The sequence below is a fragment of the Helianthus annuus genome, chromosome 5 (genome assembly GCF_002127325.2).
Source record: "Helianthus annuus cultivar XRQ/B chromosome 5, HanXRQr2.0-SUNRISE, whole genome shotgun sequence".
Lineage (NCBI taxonomy): Eukaryota > Viridiplantae > Streptophyta > Magnoliopsida > Asterales > Asteraceae > Helianthus > Helianthus annuus.
In genome coordinates this window covers 58,598,802-58,610,909 of record NC_035437.2, presented here as the reverse complement: position 1 = coordinate 58,610,909, position 12,108 = coordinate 58,598,802, and positions in this window count along the sequence as shown.

Here is a 12,108-nt window from a genome sequence, read left to right as displayed (position 1 = left end):
AATCACGAAGGATTATAACTATCGTGATTACAGTCACGTTTCAAAGTTCAATTGAACTTTGACTTGACCAATTGATGGTGAAAACCGAAAGTCAAACTGTTGGCCAAGCGTTTGACTTTCTGCACTACATAAGGAAAAAGCCATAAAAGGAATGAAAGAATGCTCACTAAGGGTCCTTGCTATCTTTTCTACAAAGAAGACAAAGTCCCAAATGCTTGAGAGAGCTCCCAAGTCAGATGTAGAGAAGAGAATAGAAGAATGAGCAAGGAAATGAGTTGATGGAGCATGCTATTTATAGTTGTAGCAATGCACTAGGAACATTACAAGTGTTTTGCTTGGTCATTAAGCATTTAAATCCTAGCCATACATGTGTTTAGGGACAGCTAGCATGCCTTGGAGAAGAGATAACTTGGTTACCACACAAAGAATTTACCAAAACAGCCCCCTAAATTATCAAACAGCAGCAAAAATGAATTTTCTGGTCGCTGGGCATCCCTTACGGTCTGCAAGGGACTCCTTACGGTCCGTAAGGCCCCTGCATCTGATCAGCAACTTTTGCTTTTTGACAGCTTTGGCCCCTGCACTTGTTTGAGTCCATTTCAGGCACTTTTGACACCCGTTAAGCCATTTTCAAGGCTCCGCAAGGTCAATAAAGTTTAGGGGACTCAAAATATGCTTGGAGCACTCTTGGATGTCGGTTCGTTTAGTCGTACGGTTGCGTTGTTCGGCTAATTACGACAGAAATCGCAACGAGCGCGAAAACGATCCAAATTGCGAAACGAATGAAATTTTTGCATGCTGATCACTAAAATAAAAATATTTTAGTGTGTATAAAAATTTTGGATGTCCAGATGTAGCCAGAACGTAAGATATGCGCGAAAATGCAAACTTACGTCGTTTTTGACACTTTCAGTCCCTGTAAGATCATATAAGCATGTTTTCGCACACCGAACCTATCAAAGCTTATTTCTAAGCCATGTTTAGGTTATATATGTTATGTTTAACTTATGATCAAGTTCCGGACTGTACGTTGCCTTATGAAACGGCAGACTTTCGCAAGTTGACGAAATTAGTCCCTGAGAGTGAATAAACTTTTTTTTTTGCCTTACCAAAGCCTTTAAAACTTATTTCTAAGTTATGTAAAGGTTATTTAAGGTATGTTAAGTTTATGATGATGATCCGGAGTGTTTGTCGCGTTAAACTGATCGTGTTAACGCATCAGTTCGCGTATAACTTCCCAGAAAGCAATATAGAATTCAAAATCGATCAGAAATCAATATGGGCACAAAACCAAACATAAATGACAAACATTGGGATCAAAATACATTGTTTTATTAATATTGTATTGTTCAGAGTTTGTACAACGATATCACAAGCACAAATGTCATAGTCACAGCGACAACAAGGTACTCGTAACCCTAGCTTTCAGTAAGGAAATAAAGGTGCCCACAACATGGATTGGCCGTGGTTAAGATAAGAGGACAACGATCAAAGGAACAATGACAGTATTTGAAATCATAGTAAGGGAAACAGTAACACCAGAAATAATGCTCTGGAAAGGACATTTAAAATTGGCGAGGGCAGCGTCAGGACTCCAACGACATGGAAGCTAGTATGAGTAGCAACCCGCTTCATCTCTGTTCCGTTGGACCCTGATGCTCCTAGGAGTTTGAACCTGTTGTGGAATTTACTGATGACTAGACAATGGAAACCTCATATGATCGTTGGAATGCAAACACGACCATGTGGGATAAGTGTTCGACATCGACCTTCCTTCTGTTATTCTTGATAGATGTACCCTGTGAGAAGACAATTCTACGTAACTCTCTCCTTCGTGGATGATTGTTATCTGTTCTAACGTGCCAGAGAGAGTGGCACAACGGTTAGCGTCAATTTCAGCAATAAAAGCCAAGAGCGTCTACGGAAGGATTACCCCGCAATGTTAACACTCGATACGGATGTCAAGGCTAAGGAAAGGATGATCGAGGATCCACCAATTATTCGTGATTTCTCCCTAAGTACTACCAGAATAACTGTCAGGTTTACCCTCCCATCGTAGCCCTTGTTACCAGTATATCTTACTGTCTTGCACCAGGAAGGTTGCAGGAACTGTCTAATCAACTTCAGGAATTATTGAACTTGAGTTTCATCGGATCTAGTTTTTCGCTTGGGGAGCCTCAGTTATACAAGAAAAGATAAGCTTTTCGTATACGTACTGATTATCGAAAACTCAACAAGGTGACACAGAAGAACCATTTGCCTCGACCACGTATTGACAACCCGTCATAATGCAGCCATTGGAACGTTATGCACCATGACCATTGAGTTAACCAACACACCAGCAGCTTCAGGGAATCACATGAATCGACCGCATTTGTTGGCAACATTCTGAATCCTGACAAGGAGAATGGAACGCCATGGATAGCATTTGTATCTTAGAACTCCTGAGGGAGGGGTCACTCCGCTCAGGTCTTGTTAAATGTAAGCTCTGGGTTAGAGAGGTACCTTTTGGATATATAATCAGCGAAGTGGAAATGCACGTGGATCTCACTGAGATCCGTCTTGGTTAGAATTGATCGACACCAAAAAGTCTTTCGTGGATGCAGAAACTTCATAGGATTACTTGATACTATCACGGATAAATCGCAGGATTTGCGAAAGTCGCACAGCTTAACTCGTTCTAGCACAGCAGGGTGTTGTGTTCGTGGAAGACAATACAGGAGGATGCCATCTCAGTTTTCAAATCCCGACATTGCAATGCTCCGAGCATCGTTTTACCCGCGGATGCGAGTGATTCAGTTGTGAATCTTTATGGTTCAAATCAGCGTCCCAGTTGCTAAACGGCGCAACACGAGAGAGTGATGACATACGTGAAAGAGTCACAAAAAGGAATTGCGCGACACACACGACTGGCGGTGAAAACCGTGGTTTTGGGATTTTGGATGGAGGCATCACTTGAACGGTACCAGATGTGATATTTAGACCGATCACAAGGGCCTCCCACGTACCAATGTTCGAAAGAGCTAAAGCATGCAATGACATCGCTGGATGGAACTTTGGATGAATACGACTGAGAAACTTGAACATACACGAGCTCTACAGCTCGCTATCGACTCTAACTTACTGAATCAGACTCGCTCTGTTCAAACTGGAGAACTTAAGGAAGAGGATTTTCAAGTTGAACTCATGCGGGGCATGGAGAAGCCACCTTTGACAAGTCGGACGATACTTGCTACCTCATAGAAACGAATGCGGGACTCATTGCACGGCAACTGAAGGGAACTAGCATTGAGCAAGCACACCAGTGTTAACGTCTGGGTTTTGATGAGAGGCGTTAGGATTTACATACCCTGTAATGATAGTTGGACATGAAAGCTCATCTAGCCAAGTATGTGAATGATGGATCGACTTGTGGAAAGCCAAGGTGTAGCATCAGCAACCAGCAACACTCGCATAAAAATAAAAGCAGACTGCCATGGATTTGGTCGATAGTCTACTTATAACTCGAAACGGAAACAATACCACCTCGATGCTCATTGATTGTCTTGGGTAACCAGCACATTTTCTAGCCAGCTAAGGAACAGATAAGTTCCCTGCACTTGCAGTCATCTACCGGAAGGAAGCGGTTGCTAGGCACGGGGTGCCAACCTTCACTGCCTCTAATCGCAACCCACGATTTTCATTTGATTTATGGCAATCGGTGCACAAATCCTTTGGCTCGCGCCTAGGCATGAGCACAATATATCATCCACAGACGGATTGGGCAGACTGAACGCACCATCCAAACTTTTTAGGACATGCTTCGAGCACGTGAAATCGACTTTGGCAACGAACAGAGAAGACACCTCCCTTTAGTGGAGGTTTAGAATGACAACAGCTACCACACCAGCATCCAAGCTGCTTCACTTGAGGCATTGTATAGACGTAAATGCCGATCACCCCTCTGTTGGGCAGAGGTTGGCGACGGCCAAATCACTAGCCCATAACTTGTAGTTGTTACAACCGAGAAGATTGCTCAGATAAGACAACGAATGGCGGCGACTCGTGACCGTCAGAAAAGGTACGCTGTTAAGTGCAAGAAACCACTCGAGTTCCTAGTTGGGGATCAAGTACTACCTAAAGTCTCACCTTGGGAAGGTGTACTTCGTTTTGGTATACGAGACGAAACTTAAACCGCGATATGTTAAACTGATCGAAATCATCGAGAAAATAGGCAAGGTGGTCTACAAACTGAACCTACTGAAGAACTCAGTAGAGTTCACAACGTATTCTATGTGTCGAATCTGAAGGAGCGTCTGTCGGAGGAAACCCCACAGTTCCTTTTAAGGAGCTCACCATCGACGATCAGTTGCGATTTGTCGAAGAACCAGTGGAAACCTTTGACCGGGAGGTCAAGATCCTCAAACGCACCAGAATACCTCTTGTTCGAGTTCGTTGGAACTCCCATCGTGGCCCAGAGTTTACCTGGGAACGAGAAGACCAAAAGAAACTCAAGTATCCCTAGTTGTTCGGGAACAGTGCAACCACTACTGAGGCTAAAGCTACTACAGAATTTCGGGACGAAATTCCAAACCAACGGGGGGATGATGTGACACCCCTGGAAAACCAGGAAAAACACGCAACGTAACTAACTTCCTCAGTAACCACGTGCTAAATTTCGGGACGAAATTTCTTTCAAGTTGGGGATAATGTGACAACCCGAGTTTTCAAGGTCTCTATTCGACTTAACTTTGTATTTATTTGCAAAGTGTGTTTTATATTTATTTGAGGTGCAATATAACTGTTATTCGTGGTGTGTATATTATGTATGTATATGTTATACATATTTGCATAAATAATATGATGGTATAATTGTTAAAAACATGAAACCCTTCACCCACGAAAACCCTCACCCGAAATCACCCTAGCCGAAAACCCATCTCCCTGCGAAATCACTCTTGGCGAAAACACTAGGTGTTTTCGTCAAGAGTAGGTCGGTAAAAACAAGGATGGGCCTTGGCCCAGTGACGAACTCTATTAGTTTTGTTTATAACCTTTACGCGAGAACTGTATTCGGCAAACCCTAATCACCTCCCCCTCTCCCTCTCGCTTTTCTTTGAACTCGACGGCTGCCCCTCTCAGTCGAAGCCTGACTTTCCTTGTTCGATCATCCTTAGTTTCGGTTAATGATTTATCGTTTAGTTCTTGTTTTCAATATCCTTGATTTATTGGTTACGTAACTGTATGCGAAACATGATATAGATTTAGGGTTCTAGGATTGATGATTGGATGTTTAATCTTGAATGATATTGATGGGATCATAGCCCGAGGGCATGCTAGTATACTGAAAATGTTCGCTTACGTGATTGTTATGTTAATTGATTAGATGTGTATGTAAACTAGGGTTCATGTTAGATGTCATGTATGGTACCGTGATGCTTTTGTTATAATCGTTAGTAGTGCTGGTAATTGTCATGATTGATTCACAACTGTATGGTTTATAGAAAAGGTGAAACTGTGGTAATCGAATAAGGGTGCTGGGTTGGGTAACTGTTAATGAAGATGATGACTAGTCGACGAAAACACGGGGGCCAACGAAATCACAACACCAGACGAAAACACTAGGTGTTTTCGTCACAACTGAAGCCAACAAAAATAGGTGTTTTCGTCCGGGGTGTTTTCGTCGCATCAGGGATTTTGCCAAGCATTTGTTTTCGTCACATGTGATGTCTGCCACTGTAGTTTTGTTTAGCATGTAACCCTGTGAGTTATTAACTCCGTTAGTTGTTAATTCAGTTATACATGTTAACTCTGTTGAACTTATTAACTCTGTTAAGATGTGCATGTAACATAGATAAGCATGTAAAGCATGTAACACTGTTAGTTTATTAAACCAGTTAAGTATTAACTATGTGAGTCTGTAAACTCAGTTAGTTTATTTATTCTGTTAGATGTTAACTCTGTTAAATATGTAACCCCGTTATATATGTTAATCTAGTTAAGCTTGCTAGCTCTGTTAAGTGTGTTATTGGATAATTATGTGGGACTAAACTGCAAAAGACATTTATGTGAAACATGAAGTGTATGAATGTGATTAACTGTTTTGTGATGCATGATGTTAACTGCCAAACACACTATGTGACACTAGAATACATGTGAGTCGTTACGAACCTAAATTGATTGTGTATACGTGCTTCTCTATAGGACTTGACTGATTACTTGTGTCCACATACTTTAGCCTACCGAGCAAACCAAGGTGAGTTCACACTTTCTACAAGGCATGGGATTCCCAAGGGTTGGGAATGGGTTAATAAACTAAAACGGAATCTACACATCCTCCTTGGGTAGGATATGTACGGCCATCCTCCTTGGGTAGGATGCCACTATACTCCTGCGTATTCTCCTTGGGTAGAACTACATACGTTCGTCCTCCTTGGGTAGGACAACAACCTTAACTTACTAGACAAAACTCTCTCATGAAGTCCCTCCTCTTTATATCGACTTAATCGCCGAGGCCGATGGCGAGCGGGTCATTAGATGATAGCGCTATTAGGTTTAACAAACCTCACACCGTGTCGTTCGAACGGGCGTGTACTAATGGACTATGGCAAACTGTCAGTGATGATAGACACTGATGTAGGGCACAACTTATATTTCGTTAGTAGTCGATATGGTATGGTCTAGTAATTCACAGGGGAAGCCCCCCACTGATTATGGTTATGGTTTGGGAAACAGGGTAAACTGGTAATTCACATGGGAAGCCCCCACCATCTTTGGATATGTTTGGGAAACAGGGAAAACTAGTTAATCATATTTTCAACTATGGGGTAAACCCCACGGCAAGTAAGCCAACTTAAGACAAACTATGTTTTCATATGCAACTTAAAACGAACACCCAACTGTGAACTCGCTCAACTTTGTTGTTGGCTCGTTGTTACATGCCTTGCAGGCCTTTAGGTGCACATCAATGGGACTTGCTGTCTGGAAAACTGGAGTGGTCATGGGTCGAGTTGCAAGGAAACGCATCGCAAGACTAAAAGCTTATACATGTGGTTTATAAACACTTTACGAGTTAAATATGCTTCCGCTATAAACTGTGATATATGTTGTAACGTTGTAACACCTTTTGTTAATAAATGGAAGTTTTATTTAAACATACTCATGAGTTCAATGTGATTGGTGGCTAAGATCCTGGTCAGTCACGCCTCCAAGCGGTGGTACTCCGCATGTGGATTTTGGGGGTGTGACACATTTCTTTTGATAACCTTAACTTAGGGTTATCCGTCAGTCTCAAGGCTTGAATGTATGCGTTTAACTTACAACATAAATGTTTGTATCAGTAAAACATGCAGTTATTTTGCAAAACATAACTTTTTGATATATTCAAAAAACTTTGTTTTGTACATTTTTACACTTGGTTAAAGTGAACATTTGTTACACATACATGACTACATGACTACATTTTGACTTTAAACATTTGACATGGTTTATACAACAACTTTGATGGTTGGTTTAAACATGAACATTATACTTTGGTGGTTTGTTTAAGTGACTTAAGTAACGAGACGTGTGTAGTATGATACAAGCATGGTGGATACGCCGCTGGTACTTCCTATATATAAGTGTTTGTATTATATTACATGTCGTAGCGTTATTTAAATCATTCAATTTGGACTTATACATTTTGCACAAATAACCTATTTTTCACAAGACTTTGTTTTACAAAACAATTTGTTTAATACAACTTATTTTACTTGGTTATTCATTTAACCATACATTAATATTTTAAATATACATATTATCTGATTTATTATCGCTTTTCAAATGATTTATATAAACAAACATTTAAACAAGATTCATGACAAATTTTCATTAACCATTTTCTTAAACTTAAGTCATGAATCCTATTTTCACAAAACCTATGTATCTAACAGGCATTTTTATGCTGACGTACCTATTTTCATATGTGTTTTCAGGAGCTGTTGCTTAGGATGTTGATCGTGACACTAGGGCGGACCTGTGCCTTAGAGACCTAAAAATGAAGATAGAACCAGTTTAATTTATGTTATGTACTTTTTGGTTCTTGTTTTGAGACAATGTATTCCACCTCTGGTTATTGAATAAAATGTAATTTTAATTATCATGGTTGTGGAACAATAATTCTGTTACAACACTCCCCAATGTTTCCGCCACGATTTGATGTTTTACGTGGTCGGGGTGTGACAGAAGAGTTGGTATCATAGCCAATGGTTATAGGGAATTAGGTTATTACTAATGCTTTGACCTAGACTATAACCTTTCTAGGACCCCAACACAAGTTATCTTGTGTTTAGATCTTAAAACATGCACTTCACCTATCCTTAGGTGATCACCAAAACCAGAACCCAGTTTTCTAAAACGATTTTTGAAAAAAACAATCTTCTGTTTTTGAATAATTTATTATATGGTTTTGAACCCTTCCAGTTTGATTTTTGGCCTTGTGCCTTCCAAGTTTTCAAAATCTCGTCAAAGTTTTGGGTTCTTAATAGTGTGAACACGTGCAAACTGGAAGAGTGAATGCCTGTACCCTGGGTTTTCTGTCTAAGGCTAGAGTGTTCGTACAAATCCACATAATCGGACCAGTCACTCTTACCTGGGAACTCTTGGGGTGAGTGTTCACTTATAGGAGAGCATGTCTTCACTAAGCATTATTTTTTGACCCATTTACTTTGATTAGTCACTGTGTGTCGTTTGTTTGCTTTGTGATACGGACGAATGACCACCATCTTTGCTTTTGTTGATTTTGTTTCATCTCATTCTTTTCATCTAATCTTCTCACTCGTTTCCTCTCATGTTTCCTCTTTTTAGCATGCCTCCTCGACGTGAAAACCCGTTATCTAATGCCGAAATGGCAGATATTCTGGCACAGCACATGGCTGCCGCACTCCCAAACATTATAGCTCAGGTGAACCAAGCCAATAACAATCAGAACGCTGTTTGTAACTTCAAGAGTTTAAATTCGGCTAAACCACTCAAGTTCAGTGGTACCGAAGGGGCAACTGGGCTTCTTCAATGGTTCAAGAGCATTGAGAGTACATTCCATCACGTTCGGTGCCCTGAGAATCGAAAGGTCGAGTTTGCTTCTAGCGTATTTCAGAAGAGGGCTTTGACATGGTGGAACGGGGTTATGAGAGATCATGGTGCTGAAGTTGCTTTAGCACAAACATGGGCTAAACTTAGAACTCTTATGATGAGAGAGTGTTGTCCTCGTCATGAACTGCGAGCTTTGGAAAGGGAGTTTGATGATATGAAACAGTATAGTGGTGAGCACCGGGCGTATACTAACATGTATGAGGAGTTAAGCTTACTTTGCCCAACAATGGTTACCCCACTTGAAAAGGCTATCGAGAAGTACATCGATGGTCTACCTGACTCCCTGCAAGACATCGTTACTGGTAGTAATCCTACCACTGTCCGTCAGGCGATCGAGCTATCTGCGACGTTGACTGAGTCGCAGATTCGAAAGGGTAAGTTGCACAAAAAGGGTGACAAGAAAGGTAAGAAGCAGGCGTCAGACAAAGGGGATTGCAAGAAAGGTAAAAACAAGAAGGGTAAGGATGCTGGTTATGCAAAGGGTTCTAGGAAGCGAAAGACTTCCCAAAACTACGCCGTTACAGCACAGGCTCAAGCTGCAACAAATCAGCATGCGCAACCACTCGCCAAGAGGCCTTATCTTGGCAATGCACCTTTATGCAACAGGTGTAACGGCCATCACCTACCACACCTCCAGTGTCGTCATTGCACTAATTGTGGAAGAAATGGTCATCTTGATGCTACATGCCGCATTCCTGCCAATCAGAATCAGGCAGTTCAGAACCAAGCTCAACAAGTTGCTCAGCCTCTTGCTCAGTAACAAGGTCAAGCAGCACTACCTCACTTCCCACCAGGTTCTTGTTACAACTGTGGGGATCTGACCCACTACTGTAACCAGTGTCTAAGATTGGTGAATGTGAATCCGGTTCAGGCTCAGGCTCGAGGGCGAGCTTTTAACATGAATGCTGTTGAGGCGCAAGCAGACAATGAAGTGGTGAACGGTACGTTCTTTGTTAATAATCAACCTGCATCTGTTCTTTTTGATTCAGGGGCCGATAAGAGTTTTGTGTCGTTATCTTTTGAGCCATTGCTTCGCGTGTCTAGAACGAAACTAGGTATGCCTTTGACAGTAGAAGTTGCTAGTCGTGAACCCGTTGTTCTTGATTCTGTTCTTCGCAACTGCCAGCTGAACCTTAACGACCATCTTTTTCCCATTAACCTCACACCTATGCAACTTGGAAGTTTCGACATTATTGTGGGTATGGATTCGTTAGCCAAGCATCACGTAGAGGTAGTTTGTTTTGAGAAGATTTGTAAGTCCCGTGAAACGGATCTTTCAATGATATCAAACAACACCAAATTTGTGCGGAATCCAAACTTGATGTGATTCAAGAATAAACACGAAAAATACGAAATACAAAGAACACAACGAATCACCTTTAAACACTTGCACACGATTTTATTACTATCAACTAGCAAAACCGTCTAGTACAAGTGCTCACAAACAATCGCCTCTCTCTCTCTCTCTCTATGTAGGAAATTCTGTAACAATGAGGTTCCAAAGGTTCAAACCTAAAAACAAGTTAGAAACTTGTTTATATACTAACTTAAGCCCAATTCACTACATGGGATCCCCTTGGGCCTGCTTGGCCCACAAGGCCTAAAGCTTGGCCCAAGTGACCTATAAAGGTCCAAAACCTAATATAAACTAACCCGGTAAGACCCAGTTCGTAACCATAACCCGTTGTGTTAATTTGATGCGTCAGTCTCACACTTCAGGGCCTAACAATCTCCCCCTAGACTGATGCCATCAAATTGTCTTCATGCTTGAAATCAGCAATGTCTTCAACGTGGTCTATGGTTGTCGCTATGCTGCAGATTTTGTGGAAGTTCTTGACTTCTGAACTCTCAGCACTGGGTCTCTTTCCTCAGCTCTTGTGGTTAGCTTCATATCAGGATCTCGATCAGCTTTGCTTGAAAATCTTTGTCAAAAAGAATGTGAGAGGAGGATTCTCAACAGCTTTTTTCTTCTTCAATCTTTTTCTTCCAAGCAGGTTCACGGTACTTCTTTAAATATACTTTCATTGTCAGACGGCGTTTCGTATCCAGTTCTTCTGACTCAGGTACATCTTGTTGTTGTGCTGCTTCAGGCTTCTTCAGCAACTAACAGCATCTCAATCTTCATCAACCCCTATTCTTGATTAAAATCAAGTTCTGCACATGCTCACAAACTCATAAGCAAACATTTCTTATCCAACAGGGAGAGTACCATATGAACACTAGGTACATCCAAGTACTTGTACTCGGATTTCACAATTTAAATTCTTTCAACTTTTGATGATCAGTCAAATCTTCAAGAACGGTTATATTTTTAATTTTAAGAAAACAAATAAACACTCTATTTTTGGATTTTTGGTTTTATAGAAAAACAAGACACTATTTTTGTATTTTTGAAGTTTTCTATTTTTTTTTAATTTTTAAGAACTAAAAACAAATAAAAACTCAAAATATAAACAACTACCATAATATACAATTACAATTGCAATGGGATCAAAATTCGTTCTCAGGCAGACTAAGGAACACTTTTCAGTACGAGTCTAATCAAACTGGTCTATGCGATTGCCAATATGTTTGTCCACTTAAACTTTAACGCTCAACTTCGTGATATGCTTAAGGTAATAATATACTATTATACCCGTGTGTCCCATTCCAAGGCATACCCCCGCGATGAAGGTAAGCACAACGATTCATCGTAGCAGGTGAGTATACTGATGTCATCCTTTAAGATATCCTGACTGTGTCTAGGTCTGCATATAATCTGTTTTATCATGTTTTGATTTCTTAACAATCAACACCCAAATAAATACTAATCAAATCCTGGAAATATAAACAGCACACTCTATCATGCAAGTATCTTCCCTACCACATATTTCACAAGTCCAATCCAGATTTCTGAAATCTTATCTGGGAATAGGTTGAGAAGAGAACATAATAGATCTTTTGCAGAGATGATATAATATACAGATCAAATGAGTTTTTATCAATCTGATATAAGTT